The following is a 7,340-nucleotide window of genomic DNA, read 5'->3' as shown; positions in this document are numbered from 1 at the left end:
GGCTGCCTCTTCCTAGTGAACAGACCCCCATTAGTCCTCGGCTAGTCTGAACGAAGACCTATAGAATTAAGGGAGGGGTCCCTAAAAGAACTAAGGACTAGAACAAAAATGGTACACCTCCTAAACAGAAGTTGTTGCAGAACACAAAATGACAAACTGACAAAAAGTACTAGAGGTCCCAGAGGAACAAGCGAACTTGACAGAGAAAGACACAGAAGCACCAGGCTAGAGAGACAGTAGAACACTGAAGTCCAGCACAGCCAGAAGGGCGGAGCTGGAATATAAAGGCAGATGGTCACATGACCGCAAACCACAAGATAGAAAAAACAAACAGGAGGGTTCTAACACCAGTCAGACCTTGGGACGGAACACGTCCTCCCGACGCCAAGGATTGCGGGCCCTGGGTCAATCAGGGTTGCCCCAACATTCTACAGCTCCTGCACCTCCTCCTCTTTAACTTCCATCTCCGAAATGACCACATCAGTTGCAAGCTGGAAGCACTGCAGCACTGCCTCGGCCAAGCGGCAATGAAGCTAATATGCTTAGGTGAGAAAACGTACAACGCTGAAAGAGTTGTGGACAGCTCTGAAAGAGTAGACAGATCTGTGGCTGACACCGCCAACCCTACCGCCAGGCATGGACGTGTGTGACAATGGCCAGAACCTGGTGGTGGCTCTGAGGCGAGTTGAGATCACACACGTACCATGCCTGGCCCATGTGCTTAATCTCGTGGTTCAGCGGTTTCTCAAAACCTACCTGGATCTGCCAAATCTGCTTGTCAAAGTATGCCACCTGTGTGCCCATTTTAGAAAGTCGGCTACAGCTTCCGCCGCCCTTGCCGTGCTTCTTCAGTGTTTGCAGCTTCTGGCTCACTGACTGATCTGCAATGTCCCCACACGTTGGAACTCTACATTGCAGATGTTGGGAAGGATTTATGAGCAGAAGAGGGCAGTTGTTGACTACCAGCATCAACAATGCCATCTGTATTCAGTTCAGACTCCACACATAAGACCTCAGGAGTGGACATGGATGTCAGACATATGTACCATCCTCCAAAACTTTGAGGACTCCACGAAGATGGTGAGCGGCGATGACGCCATAATTAGCGTCACCATCCCGCTTCTCTGTCTTCTGAAACGCTCTCTGCTCACAATTAAAAGGATGCATTGCAGGCGGAGCATGATGAGATGGAGCATGGAACCATACAGGGTGATTCCACACAGCCCAGCCTCATCTCATCCCAACATGGATTGGGTGACAATGAGGAAGAGGAGGAGGAGGAAGAACAGGAGTTAGTTTCCTGCGGTATTGACGGTACTACCTGCACAACTGTCATAATGTCTGTTCAGCGTGGATGGCCTGAAGACAGGGAGGAGGAGGAAGAGGAGGAGGATGAGGAGGAGAGCATGGTCAGTCGTCCTCTTGGTGAGGACACGGAAGTCTTGCCTCTTTGCAGTCTGGCACACATGGCTCAGTTTATGTTACACTGCCTTTCCCGTGACCCTCGCAATGTCCAAATTTTGGGTGACAGTCATTACTGGTTGGTGACACTTCTAGACCAACGCCACAAGGAAAACTTTCTGTCTCTTATTTCCACGCTGGACAGGACTAATAAAATGGGGTAGAACCAAAATTCCCTTGTTGTGGAATTATTTAAAAAATTCCCATCTGAAAACGCTGGCGGCAGAGGTCACAGTTCGTTGAACAACCAAGGAGTACAGGCGAGAGACACAAATGCAATCCAGCAGAGGCAGGGCAACACTGTCAAAATTAGTTAGTTTTCTCAGACCCTCCCATTGCACATGCCCTGAGGCGCGGGTATTCTCCCAAGGAGGGGAAAGTTTCGGAAAATGGTGAGGGAGTAACTTGCCGACCATACCAACATCCTCCGTGATTCCTCTGTGCCTTATAATTATTGGGTATCCAAGCTGGACACGTGGCATGAACTGACTCTCTACGCCTTGGAGGTCCTGGCCTGCCCTGCCGCTAGCGTTTTGTCAGAGCAGGTTTTTAGTGCCGATGGAATTATAACCGATAGGCGCATCCGCCTGTCAACTGAAAATGCTGACAGACTGACGCTTATAAAAATGAACAAGGGCTGGATTGGGTCAGACTTCTCAACACCACCGAATGATAGCAGTGTAACATAAACTCAAATACAGTGTCTTTTTTGTTGGGAAGTCTAACTCTATTCCCATGCACCTCTGTCTTCACACGCAGACATGGGTATGCACTTCCTTATTTTGTCTATTTGCTCTTGTCCTCCTCCTTATCCTCCATCACCATCATATGTACATCTCTTGCAAGGGACATTTGACTTTCTTTTTTTTTGGCAGCTGTTGTTTCACTGCATAGGCAAACAGTATGGGAAACCCACTTCCTAACAATGGGAACACTGTTTTCATGAGTATTAGGCATCAGGTGTTTCCTGGATTCAAAATGGGTTCAGTACCATCAGTGGAATCTGTGGTCTCCCATTCTGGTCCAGCTGGGGCTGATGCTGCTCAGCATCATCATCAGTCCCAATGCCTAGCTGGTGCACGAGATGTACAAGTTGTCTCTTGGGTCTTTGTTCCTAGCAACATGAAGCGTAGGTTGCAGAGGGAAACAGAGCTGCTACAGCCTAAGTCCAGGATTCACGGCACTGAGCATGCCCGTGACATGGCGGACCGTGATTGGTGGTTTGGGAGTCAGCTGATCCGGTGACCTGGCACCATCTGATTGGTCGCGGGTGACGTCACCAATAGTGCGACGGTGGGCAGGGCTTAATCTTTAAATAGCCCGCCCACAAGCATGGCGGCGCGCTCTGATCATTGAGCAGTGATGGTGTTGTTGTGTGGACGCTTGGTCGTTTGGGCTCCACGTGTGCTTTAGCTTCTTTGAGGCAGGTTTAGCGGGGGATAGGCATCCTTAGATGGAGGGAGGCAGGTAGCTTCGTCTGACAGTCTGGCTCCGAAAAAGGGGTCGCCATACACCCCGAGCAGTCTGCAGACGCCGTATTCCCGGCACCGCCTGTAAGCCACGTGGAGAGATACTCCTCAGTCTGGTAGCACGCCAGCTGGGAGCACTTATACGCCAGCGTGTATCACACACGCATCCTAGCACCTGCTGTGTAGTCCCTGTGCTGTAGTCCCAGGGCTACAGAAACATTATTTATCGCACATCTCTCGTGCAGTTAACGGAGATAGTGTGAATCCCTATTCCCGTTCCGGTGTGCAGTAACACGGAGGGGATTGTTATTTAAGTTGGTTGTTTTACCTTCTCACCCGGAAGTTGTTCGGCCGCAGTCCACCAGGCTGCATTGCGGACCCCGGGTTCAGTTGCTTTCCATTATTTAATAAAGTTGTTTGCAACCGTCCCCTTAACAAGGAGGCCCTCCGTCCTCTACGTCTCTTGCAAGGAGCATTGGAGTTCCTCCAAATTTTTGGCAGCCATTGCTTCACAGCATAGGCAAACAGTATGGGAGACCCACTTCCTAATAATGGGAACATTGTTTTCTGGAGGCCCTCCGACCTCTAGGTCTCTTGCAAGGGGCATTGGAGTTCCTCCAAATTTTGGCAGCCGTTGCTTCACTGCATAGGCAAACAGTATGGGAGACTAACTTCCTAATAATGGGAACATTGTTTTCAGGAGGCCCGTTGATCTCTACGTCTCTTGCAAGGGGCATTGGCGTTCCTCCAAATTTTTGGCAGCTGTTGCTTCACTGCATAGGCAAACAGTATGGGAGACCCACTTCCTAATAATGGGAACATTGTTTTCAGGAGGCCCTCTGACCTCTACGTCTCTTGCAAGGGGCATTGGAGTGCCTCCAAATTTTTGACAGCCATTGCAGTCACTGCATAGGCTAACTGTATAGCAGACCCTTTCTAATGGGAACATGTCATTACTGTGGCCCAGCTCTATGTGTCTTTAAATTGTTAGTAGGGTTTTTCCTACATTTTGGCAGCCGTTGCACTCAGTGCATACCCTATAACTGGATAGCAGACCCTCTCCTTTCTAATGGGAACATGTCGTACTCATTACTGTGGCCCAGCTCTATGTGTCTTTAAATTGTTAGTGGGGTTTTTCCTAAATTTTGGCAGCTATTGCACTCACTGCATACCCTATAACTGTATAGCAGACCCCTCCTTTCCAATGGGAACATGTCATTATTGTGGCCCAGCTCTATGTGTCTTTAAATTGTTGGTGGGGTTTTTCCCAAATTTTGGCAGCCCTTGCAGTCACAGCATGGGCATTACCACTATAGGAGACCCTCTCCTTTATAATGGGAACTTTTTTTTACTGAGACACTCCTCTATGTCTCTTCAAAGGGGTATTGGGTTGCATCCAAATTTTTGGCAGCCCTTGCAGTCACTGCATATGCAATAACAGTATAGGAGATCCACTCCTAATAATGGGAACAACAAAGCATTGCCGGCTGATGGCTCTCTAACAATAGTGAGGGCCGACAGCTGGCCCTTTAACAATAGTAAGGGCCGCCTCATGGCCCTATAAAAATAGGCTTTGTAACTTTCAAAGTCCCTCCATCATAAATGAAACAGGATGTGTCTGATGATGTGTCACACTCCACATGGCCAGATAGGGTTGTAAAATGTTAAAATGACATTTCCTGGTGAATGCATTTGTCTTGGTTGAAAGCGATGCAAAAGTGCAAAAACGCATCAAAAACACTACGTGTGAACATAGCCCATGGTGTGGAGGAGCATTTTTGTTTTTGTATATTTATTTTGCCTTTATATACAAGTCATTACCCTGGAAAGGATGTTACTTAACATATTTCCCAGGAAAATCCATTTTGGTTTAGTTTTTGTATGTGTTATTGTGAGTCCATAAAAGTGGCTTAATACTCTGACAACGTTGTTGACAGCAGTGACCTGGGAGTCAGAAATGCTTCCAGGGGTCTTCCCCATGCTGTTCCCATGTCATTTGAGCACTGTTCCCATCGATTTGAGCAATTTTTAGGCCCTCTGCAGACCGCCGGGGGGAGCCGCCGAAAAAATGCTCAAGTTTCCCATAGAATTAAATTGGGCTTGTTACTCGGACTGAGCTCTCGAGCATTCCAGTTTACTCAACTCAAACAACGAGTTCGATATATGTTACTGTTACTGATGGATACATACCAACAACATCTCTAAGTTTGGATCAGTTCTTAAGATAGGCCAATATTTACGCAAGAAGTTATATGGCCCTTTGTCTTGTTCATTATATGTCCCAATTAACCTTACTATCGGATTCTTCAGTCTATTGGGAACTACTTCCAAAAGAATGTCCCTCTTTGTCATTAAAAACCCTATGCAAAATCTTTTTTGGGTATTCCCTTGAAGTGAACCGCTGAAACAAATTATGGTTCTCTCTACAGAATAGAGTATGACTTGAACAATTACGTCTAGCCCTTAGGTACAGCCCAACAAGTATTCCAGCTTTCAAGGACGGAGGGTGCCAGCTTTCCCAATGAAGTAAGTTATTAGTAGAAGTAGGCTTTCTATATATATCAGTGTGAATGTCTCCTTCTGTATCAATAGATTTATTTTCTTGTGTCCACTTTCTTTAGTGAAGTGCATCCCAATATCATTATTGTTGAGGATATATACAAAATCCAAAAATAATTGTGCATCCCCACCCCATAAAATCCAAACATTGATTTGAGAATGTCACTGTATGTTGCCCGGGAAAATATCCGCTTGAGGAGGGGGGGTGCAGGAAAAGGAGTGTGTCCAATTTGCTATCAAGCCGCTTTGTTTCTTCCCTCTATTGTGTAACAGTGGTTGATCAGCAAGAGAGGCAAAAGTCAACAGTAGCACAAAGCCAGGCAGGAGAAGTGGGTCACACAGTAATAAGATATGCAGCACTCAATAGAAGCTGGGTGAGTCTGTTTCTAAAAATGTGGTTGTAATGGCGCCTTGAGAAGAAGGGACATCCAGGCTAGAGGGAGGGAGGAAGGAGAAACCCCCAGAACCCCACCAGTATATGTGCCCCAACTACAATCAGCCACCGACTAATCTGCGATACAGGTACCTTGTAGCACGGGAGTCTCGATGCTCACTATCTCCCCAGCATCTTCTGTGTGTGGTGAGTGTTGCGCTGCCAAGACGCTGTGGGGTATCCCCATTAATTCACCTCTGAAGTCTCTAGTGGCGGTTGGCTCCCGAACCCTCTGCAAAGGTCAGTTTAAGCTCGGGGACCGCGCAAGTGGGAGGAAGACAGTCCAGCAGCTCTCCCCAGTGGGCAATCTGTGAGACTGTAGCAGAGGCCCAGAAAACATGTCAGGTCCACCAGTTTTTTTCTGGGAAGGTCCCACGTCTCACTGAGTGGAGGATGTGAGTACGGGGTGTAAGTGGGTCCAAGAGGGTATTTTTGGTTCACTTTTCTCCATAATAATTGTGTGAAATAGGGTTTTGAAGCGGGAACTGATCTAACACACATCCTCTCTGTTGAGTGCCGAAGTCACGCCCCAAGGCTGGATTTTTAACACCATGTGTGCATGCCCTGAACACTAACATACATGATGTTAAATTAAATTTTAGCACCGATCAATGGATGAAAAGAATAGTAGCGCAATACACAAAAGTTGGACTGTGGTGCAGCACTTTTATAGAGAGATGGACACTATATATATTTGCACACACTTCTTAAGGAATGGCCCTTTCAACAAAAACAAGTCTTTTAAGCTGTGTTCACCTTCTCTAAAGCTGGAGTACCATGATAAAATAATGGAAGAATGTCTCGTCATTGGATAAAAAGGACGATGGCACAATCTGCAACTGTCGTACTGTAGAGAAACACAATTAGTAAGTACTGGACACCATCTAATTTGCACATCTAGCCCTTAAAGAGTGACCATCTCCCCAGCAAGAACAAGTTCTCCAAAGGTGCCTTAATATACTTTTTTGTTTTAGCGATGTAGTTATTCTGCCTACTGAAACTTCGATTTTCTGTACCATTAGGCTCTTTGTAGTTTTATAAACCTATGTAGTAGGAAATACTGGTGTGAAAATGCACCAATTTTGTAGATGGAATAGCCAGCTGAAGGGGTTGGAGGAGGCTGGATTTTTTTAGCACCATCTGTAATTTCCCTCGGGATCAATAAAGTGTATCGTATCGTATGAGTGCATGCCCTGAAGAATAATACTTATGTTATTCTCATGGCATTATATAATAAAGGCTACAACCTTGGTTACATGACCCGTATGGTTATTACTCATTTCAACTATTTCAGCCTCTTCCTTCCAAAGTAAAAACTTTATGCTGGTATTAGTTAAATTACTTTTGTAAAACCAAAAATAGATGTGATTTTTATTATTTTATTTTGCTGGGGTTTTCCTATGACATGGATACAAAGA

This window comes from Phyllobates terribilis, unplaced genomic scaffold, assembly GCF_046119375.1.
Source record: "Phyllobates terribilis strain yellow unplaced genomic scaffold, ASM4611937v1 Scaffold_5__5_contigs__length_657084704, whole genome shotgun sequence".
Lineage (NCBI taxonomy): Eukaryota > Metazoa > Chordata > Amphibia > Anura > Dendrobatidae > Phyllobates > Phyllobates terribilis.
The sequence above is the reverse complement of the archived record's forward strand: the minus strand, read 5'-3'. Positions refer to the sequence as shown.